We start from the raw sequence: 13,326 nt of genomic DNA, 5'->3' as shown, positions 1-13,326 counted from the left end.
TAAGATAGATAAACTAGAATCATATTCATGCCGTCTCTTGATAAAACAAATAATAATTGTTTCTGAAAAACTGCAGTTTAGAACTATTAATGAAGCAGTGATAAGTTTGACAACTACTGTCAAGGGTTTCCAAAAATTAAATAATTAAATGTCTATTTTTTTAATCTAGTGTTTTGTGACTTTTGTATATTTGGGTGCGTACATTAGGCGCAAGTCTCGTAAAGTTGTGTGAAACACCCTGTATCTTTCTGAGTTTGAAACTCTTGCGAAAAATTTTACGATAAAATAATATTTTGTTGTTTCGTAGGATATGTATCGTATTGCTCAGATTTACTTTGAAGTGAGCGTAACGGTGGTGGAGACCAGTGTTAATTTACCATTATTTTTACCAACTTACACAAAACTTGAAAAATGTATGTTTACGTTATGCAACCAATAATACAGAACATAAGCAAATGGTACAACCGGTTATAATAGTTTTTAGTTATTACAAAATTATATGTGCATCCGTACAATATTTAATTTAGAAAATCATTGCAAATTATTTTTGAGTTTCCTTGGGGGCAACATTTAGTTTATAAATTTTTTTAAACCTTGTGTCAGAACAAGATGTGGTTGTAGCGCCGTGAAAATACCCCTTGCTTGGTCGACCTGTCCCTTTAGGCGTTCAGAATTACAACGAACAATTAACTGGAAACTGGGTTTATTGAAATTGGATAATTCACCAAACTAAAACTGAAAAAACAACTCATCCCCGGAACTCAACAGATACCTAATTACTTCATCCAGCAGAAAAGTTCTTCCTCAACTGCTTGTAACAGATATCTAATTTTGCGAAATGCAACAAGCCAAACAGTCCTATTTGCGTACTTTAGGGTAACCCTTGAAAAAACATTTCAATTGGGTCATATTACGTCAATTCGCAACTAAATTTAATACAATAATTTTATTGAAATATTTTTCTTTTAGAATCGATGTATGAACTAAAAAGCTAAACACATATTTACTTTAAAGTTATATTATTTTTTTTTAATTTCATTTTTCAGATTACTTCGCACTTCGGTATTAGCTTTTTCATAAAATTCTTAAATATCTTAGGTCCTATCGAAAAAATATGATCAAAAACATGCTATGTTTTTTATGTAGGTACTTATCTAATATAATTAACAAATTTATTTTACACTTTTAAAGCAAAGCAGTTTTCCGAAAAGAATTATACGAATTAAAAATGCATTCAAAGGTGTAATTAATTTTTTTTTAAGATTTAATCACTATGAAATTTATGATGGTGGTTCCGACTGTCAACGAATCAACTTTCCATCTTCCATTTAGAACATAAAGCAATAATATTTCATATCTTTGATTTTTGTACGTAAACATTTATTTAAATAAATATAACTTTGATTCATGGTGCAGTGTATTCCAATAAATTTTGCATCCCTGCGACAATCATACTTTCAAAGTAAAAACTTTATTTTAGCTTTATTAGCTTTGACTCAGTGCTTTGACGCCTAGCACTCCCACTAATTCCAAGTAAGCGAAAGATCTTTCGTCATATTTACGACAACCCTCGATCGGTCTTCTCCGGGTGGTGCAAAAAGCCCACGCCATAAAAATTCGTCTGTGGGATTGGACGATGATCCGGTCTGAGAGGTAGGCAGAATAATTTGTACATTATACAAACACCGTGTCCGCTGCGGGCTGTGGGCGAGATATCCTCCGGCTGACTGGGTGTGCTGTAAAATATGCTTCCCGTAGGGTGTCCTTGTATTATGTCGGTCGAAATCGCCCCGAGCCAACTTCGAATTCCATTCTCCGTCCGTCCATCTCATGGGATTGTACCCCGAGAGGTTTCCCCAGCACGATGATGGGACCCAAACTCGTCCTTGGACGCTCTTCTTTGGCCTGCGTCGCCAACACCTATCGCACGACGTGTTGTAATATCCTCGATTGCGAGATTATTACACCTCCGGAGGATGCATCATGTGTAATTTGCGGTTTATTGTCGTGACATGGGATCGATCAACTGACTATGAGGAAAGCATGTGAAATTTGCAAAATTTCAAGTGTGTATTAATAATAGTATCAAGAAATATACGAATACGATCACAGGAAAAGTATAATTTTGTCATTACTTCTTCTTTATTACAACTATTTTAACTGTCAACGACCACCTGCCTTTACCTGAATATCCCGAGTATTTAGAAAGATATTGACAAAAGCAGTTAAACATTTTATTATTGTCTTTAAAATACCTTGGAGTTGCTGTCAAGATTCTACCTGTAGAACACTGTTTTTTGTCTCAGTCTTAAAAATAATTAACACATAACTCTTTACTTTTATACAATAAACGCGTTTTTCAAATTATTTTAAACTGACAAAAAACTAACCAACGAAAAAAATATTTTGTGTTAAAATATAAAAATATTTTGTGTTAAATGTGCAGTAATAAAGCTCAAACTTTGTAAATAATACTTTTTAATGTTTATACCGGGTGTGGCATCTGTTACGCCCAGAAAGAAAATCCTCACTTCTAATTAAATAAAATTGTTGAATTTTTCGCACTTATTTTTTTTTACCGGCATTAGTAAGGTACATTCTCTAATTTTTTGGTAATTTTTCATTTACAAACAAAGCAAAAAAAGTTTAATTCCAATTTTTATACTGACCTATGCAGATTCAATTCCTATAATTGTTTACAAAATCAGAAAAAAAATACCAATTAGATTTTGAATTAAATGCAATTTTCTATCTTAACTTTGAAAATTATTTGTATTTATGACCTGCTACTAATGCCATCGTAAATTTAGGTGACAATGGGGAACTGCAATTGGGGTAAGGTTTACAACAAAAAGACCCTTTAAAGCGGTCGGCTACCAGTAAATGATTCTTTTGTTGGAAAATTATAGCATTTTGTCATAAATCACGGGTCTGGATTGTGTTTAAATAAAAAAGCGATTATTTGGATAACCACTAAGTCAAAATTGGAAATTGTGATATCAAAGTTTGATGCGCTAACAGGTACCTACAGATTCATTTAGTGTAAAAACTTTATAGGTAAATTAACTGAAAGTATTCATAAAACACACAAAACTGTTACGGACTCATTTATTATCAAAAAAAAATAGAAAAATTCTCAAATTATACCCTATCAATAATTAGTTAGGTATATGAAATATCGCCAGTTTTAATTAATTAGAAGTCGAGATTTATCAATGGGCGTAACCGATGCCGCACCCGATATGTATGTAAAAATACAGAGTGCATTACGAAAGATGTCCAAAGATTTGTTTTCATTACAACACATTTTTTTTGTTTTTTATTTTTAACTACACGAGGTTTTTATTAGTAATTGGAAGTATCAATTTTTTGTTTGATAAGTTTTCTGTTGTGTTTGGAACTGTAATGTCATTTAAGAATACATGTTTTTCAGTTACTATTGTAATCAAAAATCACATATTTTACACACTTAACTTTGCGATAAACAAAACATAATGACAATTTTTCTGTTAAAATTACTTCAAAAGTAAATTTGTACTGGTTTCTGCAAATTTCGAAATAGAATTTGAGAAATAATACTCCCAGATTTTGTCTAAAACACAATTATGTTCTATTCATATTTTAATAAATATGTACTTACTGTTGTACTCAAAAATCACTAATTCACATACTTCACTTTGCAATAAACAAAATAAAAATTAAAGTGCACTGACCTTATATGGCATCTTTTTCTGTGCTACCCTTCCCCTCATCTTCGTAGGACGGACCTACTGAAATAAAAAAAACAAAATTAGTACACTGTATTTATTAAATTTGTTAAAATGGTTAAATAAAATTTAAATGTGATTTTTTTTAAATTTCGACTTACCCTTTAATCCAGTTCCTTGTAGCACGATTGTCTCGTCCATTTTCCGGAAAACTCCTCCCATTGGCACTTGCTAATCACTCGAAATTTTAAAAATCGCGCACTACTAAAGGTCTATTAGGCACTTGAAAATACACAGCACACACTCACTGTATGTCAATACAATTTTGCGCTGAACCATCAAATAAGTAACAATTTATCCGAACAATTATGACAAGTCAAGTAACTCGTCCGGGAGCTTGGCTAAGACTGATTTGTTATTGTAATAATTCTTTCAAAAACAACAAGATCCACAAAAACCCATTTTGTAGCAGTTTTCATTGTAAGAGGCTGCGTAATTTCGCCAATCGCAACGTTACAACGTAATTCGAACATTACGCAATTCCACCGTTACTATTTTTTGCACCCTTTATATTTGTTTACACAAGAAACTGATTTTTAGTCGTACGATTAAACAACGTTTCGATTTACCTGACATTACGTCAAGATACTTGCATCTGATTGGCTACGGGATAGCGTCTTGATTCGTCCTAACACGAACTTTTACCGACTATTTTCCTCACAAAATTTAGGCCAATCAAATCTTCCAAATTTCTGAGATTCATCTAATCATATTCAAATTATCTCATAATTCAGTACGTGTGTAAATTATCGATCATTTGCCCGTGTGCTAAATTACTGCAAATCTGATAAATCTCAGATATTTGAAAGATTTAATTGACATTCATTTTTTTGTGAAATGTTTTGCAGAGCTTCATTAAATATTTATATTTCTTATGATTAATTTTTAGCTGCCTTTTATACAATATCGAAATTTTATTTGGTGTTTGTCATAAACGACCTTTTCTAGACTCATATTTTATGTAAAATTTTTTGTAAATAGTCTCTCTTAATACCCCCTCTTAAAATACAAAATATTGAGAGTAGTGTCTTTAAAAAATTTAATGTAGCGCACATTTCTCCAATTAAAGTTGCTGTTGAATATCTTTGGCAATATAGGAATTTGGTACCTTTAGCTGCTTTCTTAAAGCTTTTAAAATTTTTGAAATCGGTATATGTATTGTAATTCTTCAACTATTTATGACCATACACCTCTATGTGATGTTTGGGGCATTTAAGATTGTTGATACGCCAAACATAATAATGCCAATAAAATTGTAACCAGTGTAAATACAGATACGCCAGAATAGGAAAATATGCTCAGTATGGTTTGTGGTTAATATGCAAAAAACTCAATGTTTCTATTTCGGTGTTAGAATAAGTCGTTCGCGGTAATTTAATTTTAATGACAGACTTTCTTCACAATTGATTTTCAAATGTGAAAATATGAATTATTTTTATTTTGTACAGCCGCCTAAAATTATTCCACATACCTAAATGTCGCCAACCGTCGCAAAATTCTCTAGAAAAAAAATTAAATTTTCGTTTTTTAATTTATAAAATTATATAAAGGGGCAAAATAGAAAAAATAGTATAAAGCACTTGTTGCAGAAGGTTCTTCAAATTTGTGCTTCTGCAACTTGTACTTTAATATACTATTTTATGATTCTGGTTCAAACGTCCCAGTATGAAGCTCCCGAAATGCATAGTTGCTAATATTAAATTTACTTCTGTCGTAAAGCTCTATTATGTGCTAAAATTTGGTCACCTATATCTCATACACCTTATTTAAAATTTATTCAAGAAATGAAAACTTCTCAGTTATATTTTTGACGTCAAATAGATCACAAAGGTAATATAAATAATTATTGTTATACTTTTTTCATAAAAAAAATCTGTTTTGTAACTGCGACAAATTTAAAGCCAGGAAATCCACTACATATTTTAAGAATAAAGAAATATGAAATGTAAAAATCTTTTTTGTTCAATACAAGATTGTAAATATTAGACCAATTAAAACAATTTAATGATAAAATTACAATTTGATCAATTTAGAAAACGTATAGAAACTGTATGGCAATGGTAAAAACATTTAATTCTTAGAACCACAATTAAAAAAATGTCTGTCGTCCCTAATAACTCAACAAAATTTGTATACAGGGTAAATACACAGGGGTATTTACCCTGTATACAAATTACCCTGTGAAATCACACAACTTTACAAGGCTTGCGCGTAATGTCCGCACCGAAATATACAAAATTCACAAAACACTGGATACAAAAAATACACATTTAATTATTTAATTTTTGGAAACAGTAGTTGTCAAACTAATCACTGTTTCATTAATAGTCAAAAACAGCAGTTTTTCAGAAATCATTTGTTCTATCAAGAGACGGCATGAATATGATTCTAGTTTACTAAAAATGTTGTAATTTTTGAAAGGGTGAAGAAACTAGAAAAGATTATCCAATTATTCAAAATTTGTAATCGAGTTCATATGTGTATTATTGATTGCATCATATAGGCGCAGGCCTCGTATAATTACGTGAAACACCCTGTATAGCTCAAGTGCTGCAGCATGCAAAAAGGTCTCCTCCTGGCTATTTGCGGTGAAGGGAGTGATCCCTTCCTTCATCCTCCATAAAACGAAAGCCCAAAATAAATCCCGTCGTATACCTTAAAGCAGTTGTAAAATAAAAACGAATTGCCCACCTTCATGGCCTGCCCTATTAGTTAGTACATCCACGAAGCACCTAGCCTGCGGGCCTTTTCATTCCGACATGTCCCGAGGTGAATATCTCCCAAACTCATACAACGCAGACGTGGAGATCCTCATCCACATACCGCCATTTCGGCCCTTAAACGAATTCACCTGTACGGTGTTAATGCGGTACTCGTTATAGCTTGTTGTGTGGCAAACTCGATTTGCATAATGAGCTTTGAAGTTAGCTTTGGAGCTACGCTCTTTTAAAGCTCCCAGCAGTGGCCTCCGGTGTTTCAAGTCTCTGTCGAGGAAAACTCGCGCATGCAATCAAGAGTAAATAACCATCGGAATGGGACTGGATCGCCGAAAGGACGCGCTTTTTCACGCCCGGAGTCATCCTTACTACGATGGTGTGCATTTATCGGCATACTTACAAAGAGTAAAAACGCTTTCTTTGTCTACTGGTGTACCACCCATGCGTGTGCTTCGATAACATCGATGGGATTGTTCTCCACCGAGATTTGTTTCGTTAAAAATTTTCAACATAATTGAAAAATTGTGAATTAATGGAGTTGAGGAAATTAGGTTTAATAAAAACTTGTTTAAATTCTTTTCGAAGGTCGGAGAATTGCTCGAGGGGGCGGCGAATCAAAGCTGCCGCCGGGAATACATCTCTGGAGACGAGAACCGACTTAATTAAAATATTTTTCCAGCTTTTCATGTACTGCTTTCCTCGGGTCCAATTATTTTCATTGTTATTGCAAAAGTTCTCTCATGTAAAGAAAAATAAATAAATTTCATGTACTGCCGACAATTATATGAACATAAAAACTATGTACTCATTACACAAATAGAGGTAGATTTATTAAAACATGTGTTTTTCTTTATTTATACTAGACTAAAAATAATTAGAAATTTTGAGTTTAGCGGGTTGCCACCGAAAGAACAAACAGCCTCCCTTGTCCTTACGAATTTCGTAAACTGTCAATAAGCAAAGAGTTACCAATCTTTTTTTATAAAATATAATTTTGCATCTTTATTTTTTATTGATCAAATTATGTTTGTATGTTAGTAAATATCATTAGTAGTAGTGGTTCTATTAGATCACAATCTAAAATTATAACAGGTGTTTTTTTAGCAAACCATCGTATTGAAAGTTATTAATCTGACATTTGACACTTCGCCGGGCGTATTAAAAATTGTGGTCCGTTCACAACACAATCCTATCACCGCCAACTATGACGCCAAATTTAAATAAATAAACACCGTTAGTTTATAATATACATACATATTGTATAATAGAATAGAATAGGTATAATAATACTACATGTTTTTTTAACTTCTAGTAACTTCTGGTTTCTTGTTGGTCCATGAAAATGAAATGAAAGAAGGCGGATTGAAAAGCAAAAAAAGCATTGCTCATCTCCGTCATCTCTAAGTACACGTTTTTATTTTAAATTGAAATAACATATCTTAATTAAACATAAAAAATACAAATTAACTCACAAAAGTAACAAAAAATAAAATAAAATTTTAATACTTATGGTTACAAATTTAAACAGGAGATAGAATATTCATTTTAAAAACAAACATTTTCTATAAACATATATCGCTTTTAATAGGTTTTTTTTCCAATATTTCCGAAATCATTTTAGAAAAAAATTCAAAATTTGGTACAGATGATAACTTTTATACACCTAAACAAGTACAAAGATAAAATGTTGAAATCTTTAATTAGGGGCTTTCTAAACTGGATGGGTTTAGAGTAAAAAGTACTCTAACTATTTTGCCTGTGGTTTGTTGCCATTTTCAGCAACAAAATTTCATAGTTTTTTATGGAAAAAGGTCTTTTGCGTTTTTCCGATACAATTTACGGATTTTTAGCAAAAATCGGTTTAAAAATTTATATTACAAATCATAAACAGCATAAAAATTAAAAATTAAATTTGTTTTACCGTTTAGGACGTCCCTGATTAAAAATTTTGTTATTTGGCATTTGTTTGGGTGTACTACATATAAAGGTTATCGGCTGTACCAAATTTTGTAATTTTATCTATTCTGAAATATTAGGAAACATTCTTTAAAAAACGTATCTTTTTAGGGGGTGTAGCTCCCTTTCATAGCATTTTTCGAAACACTTTTGTCTTAAAATTAAATATTCTATTATCTATTTAAATTTGTACCTAACAATAAAAATGAAACACTGTACAGTTGGAGACAAAATACTTTGGTCGTCACTTTTCTGACACTTTAATGTAATTCAAGCTTTAACGTTAAAATGAATGACAATTTCAAATTAATGACAGCTGATGTATTTTCCTATCAAAAATATGTACATACAACTTGTCAACTATGATTGACAGTGGCTAAAGTATGCTTTACAATTTAATGTCACTCAAGTGACATTGACGACCAAAGTAATTTGTCTCAAACTGTATAATTAACACATGAAACATTAGTTCACAAAAATTTAAAATTAACACTAAAATAACAAAAAAATTTGAAAAGTTATAACACTTATAACACTACAACAAAGTGATGAGCATTTCGAGGGGAGGGGGGGTTTCAACCCCCTAATTCCCCCCTTTGGGTACGGCCCTGATTATAATGACAATAAAGCAGGGCTTACATTGACATTTTTTAAACTGACATAAATTTGATGTCTAAATTTCCGTGTCCACCACTGTACAATACAATTAAATTATGGCGTTTTTATTTATAGGCAGTAGGATAGATACTCGTATTTACTGTTTGCATATTTTTTGTTTTTATTAAGTCTAAGTTAAAGTGGTATCTTATTATCCTAGCAAACACTTTGAAAACAAGTCAAATTTGCCGACATTTTCTAACACAATTCAAATACTCATCTCTGACACTCGTCCATGTACGCGAGTACACAGTCTATTTAGTATTCCCTGTTTGGTAAGTAAACGTTTACCTCGAGTTAATTCGAACAAACAAAGCAATTTTTATTCCCACAACTCGTAGACCTAGAAATGATAGTCAATATAATCTCGAAAATATTAGAATACGTATTTGATAAAAGCGGTTCGAAGCGATTATTTAACGTGTCTCGATGGCATCGGTGGGTGACTTCGCCGTCGCTGCGAGCGTTTCAGGGTTGCTATTAGGGGCTGCAGGCGAATCCGGCCAACCTCGTTCCGTGCCACATAATTTCCAGGATAGCCGGGGGGCCCTCCAGTACCGATAAAATATAAACAGGCGTACCGCCCGTTCGCAAAACTGACGCTGATATGATATATGGCTCAAGTGTGGGCGCTTTGTCTGGATGAGGATACTAATAACAACAGACAGGGGCGTCGATTAGAATATGCATAAATACCCGATGATAACGAAAATAACACAACTTGTGTTATGTAAAAATTATTTTTATTCCAGTTTTAAAATTTTCTAGTAGGTACAACACTACAATAAATAATAAAGAGCGCAATTACAGAATGCGACTATTGTAACTGGAAAAATGTTGTATGCCACTCATAATTAAAGACACGTACATTTTATCAATTTGGTTCACTCGAACTGTCGTCTTGTGACCAAACATTCTCCTAGTGTATAAATAAAAATATAATAACTTGTGCTTAGTAGCAGATTCAAATTTAAGACCAAGGCTATACCTACTATTAGAAAATTGCTTCTTCACTGTTGAGAATGAAATATTTCTTTTTCAATTAATGTAATAGTATTTTTTTTGTCTCCCATTAAACTTTTATTACTTTTTTTCACTGACGTTTTCAAAAGTAGGTAAGCAATAATAATTGACAACCAAAGTATAAATGTTTCTATAAAATACTCGCAGTAGTTAACAAATAAATAAAACGGGAAAGCTTGGGCTATATCTTTAATAAATATTTTGCCTCGGTCCAAAGTTACATACATGCAAAAGCAATTCATATCATAAACGTAATTGTATGTATAAATGCTTGTGCGCTCTTATGCAAGTCTGTAAATTAAAATTTTTGTCCTAAAGCTAAATTGGATCTTAAATTTCACCTGCATCCACTGATCAATAACAGTTTCAAGAGCGTGCTTAATCGATTCTCAGAGTTCAATCTCTTCCTTTTTATGTTTATCATTTTCAGTTTTAGTGCCCCTTTTACATTCGACGCCCTTGTTTCCCATATTAAATAGAACTCTCTTCTTGCATATCCGCAGGACTAAAAATCCGATTCATCTCTAAAACGCTCGTCTTTTGTGTTTGTTAACCACAGAGAGCGTCATTGTATCAGATTTATGCGCAAAGTCGCCAATAATTACCTTTAATGTGGCGAAGGTTTAATTGCAACTTGTATTCACACAACTCCGTTTGAATAAGTGATCCTTAGATGGGAAAATTATCGCTTGGTTGTGTGATTTTTCATTGGCTTTTCGATTTTGCTAACTATACATTCTGTAAGAATGTATTTTTTAACCGGCAATTTATTGGCCGAATTTGTGGCGGGAGGTCGATCGCCTGTACATTGAAAGATGTATTTATGTATTTAATCCTCCAGGCGATCCAAGAGTTAACGCCCTGTTATATATACTACGAACTTTCTGAAAATTTTAAACACCTGGAGGTATAAGTTTAACAGAGATTATTTAAACATACTAATGGGTAAATCGAAAAATTACGATTTTTATTAAATCTACATAAAAATTTCCCAAAGGGAGCAAACGATATTAATCGAAATTCGTGAATGCTGAGGGCTATCATTTACTAAAGAATATAGAATTAAGTATAAGTACACAATCTGCCAAACTAAAATTTACTTATTGAAAATAAGAAATAATACCTAAATGAAAACAGCAATAATGTTCAATGAAAAATAAATCACGAAAAAGTATCCTATGATTATGGCAGAGTTTTCACAAATTATAATTAGATGCCATTAAATTAATTACAATTAATCATAATCTCCACTGTTCGAGCCATAGGCGCTACTTAATTCAGTGGTTAACTAGTAACTTTCACCTGAAGACATGATGCTAACCATCTGATGTCAATTAAAAAAAGAATCTGTGAGTAAAATTAGACAGTATTAAATTAACATAGAGATTAGAATAAACCAAAGATTCAGATTTTAATCAACAAACAATTTTTCAACGGGTGAAATATTGCATCTGATTTTATTTCTAAGTTAGTGTCTTAATTATTTTTTTTCCTCACCAAAAAACGTAATTATTTCCATATACAGGTGTTCTAAACGTCACTCCCCAGGCAGTTATCGGCCTTAATTGTTGAAATAATAATAGCTAATAGCATTGGACGACGGAATAATTATATGATTTGAATATCAAAGATGAATGTGAACATAAACAAAACCAACTATTAACTAACTAAAGTTGGAGAGAGAAGATAAGGTCGTAATTCAGATATGAAATAGGAATGTAACTCGAGAATAGAATTAATGAAATTGTGCAATATTTTTGAGTAAATTGATTCATAAGTGTGCTTTCGGTGAACATGAATGAAAACTTTTGAAACAGTAGCTATATATCTAAACAAAATTGCTTAGTAAATCTACCGCAATCGCTTTTTTATATTTTTGTAATATGTAGTTGAGAAATTTAATAAATATTGCATAAACCCTCAGGCTTTTGCAAGATCACACGATAGCAAACACCTAAGGTCTAAAATTTCTTATACACGTGAACGACGTCAATAACAGCATGTCAGTTTATTGTTATAAGTTTTAAGTTCTAGTTCTTACAGGAAGAGAAGTACATACATCAAGGCAATTTATGTTTTTATTAAACATGTTTATAAGTTTGCAAGTTAACTGTGTGGAAACAGGACAACAACAACAGCTCTGTCAAAGTTTACTAAACAATAAAGATCAAGAGTTTGTCTTCTGATAAGAAAAAGTTTGAAAGAAAATGTTACCATCACTTTTATATCAAAAATTCGAATTAGTCTTAATTTTATTGGTTCTATAGTTATTGCAATAGAAACACAAATAATGTTCCAGAAACTGGGCATTAAGAAGCTTGTTGATACTAATTGATATATCACAACACAGTAACAAATGTAATCATGGTAAAAAATCGACAGTTCAAATTTCTGGTCTAAATACTTTACTTAAAACATCTTTATATTTCTAGACTTTTATATTGCCATTCTGTCACTACTGAACTTTTTGATACAGAAAAAACATTATGAAAAGTGACGAAATAGCCATACAAATAGTACGAAGTATAACAATAAAGTACTGTCGTATAAGAAAATTTTCAAGTATTTTCAATAATATCTTAATAACATTATGTGAACAAGAAATTACTTAATAAAGTATCTTTAAGGCAACCATCGGCATGATGTAAACATTTTCATTGCATTAACTTTGGCTACCAAGAGGATGACTTATCTATACAACAGCTTTCAAGACCTCCAACTTGATAACCTCCAACCTCTGTAACTCAATCGTTTGCAGAAAGAGTTCAGTGTAGCTTAGCTCCACTATATTTCACCTTGACCTTCCACCTCGCTCTCATAGTAAACATCATTAATTCAAATAGTTTCCAGAAATTTTTTCACGACCGAAAATTATATTTCCATTTCCATTTTGTCGTTTTCGTAATTAATTGTGTACTTCCATTCATTTAACAATTTTTTTATCAAAATTTCAGACCAATATGGAAACGAATGATTTTTGCCATGTACTCCCACAAAAAGTTTCTTTACACAACCGGTTCGCCCTTCTGCATGACCTCCTAGAGAGCGCTTTCAGCGTCTGCCCCAGGTATCCTTCCCATCTTGTTTGCGCTCTTCTCAAACATAAAAGGGTTCGCGTTCCTCCTGAACCTGATACCCGCAACGTAGCACCGGTTCGGTTTGGACTGTGCCTGCAGCCCGCAGGATTATTAACCCAACTCGCCTGC

This window comes from Tribolium madens, unplaced genomic scaffold (genome assembly GCF_015345945.1).
Source record: "Tribolium madens isolate multiple individuals breed KSU strain unplaced genomic scaffold, Tmad_KSU_1.1 Scaffold_97;HRSCAF=244;Tcas5.2_LG3a, whole genome shotgun sequence".
Lineage (NCBI taxonomy): Eukaryota > Metazoa > Arthropoda > Insecta > Coleoptera > Tenebrionidae > Tribolium > Tribolium madens.
This window is presented reverse-complemented; position numbering follows the sequence as displayed.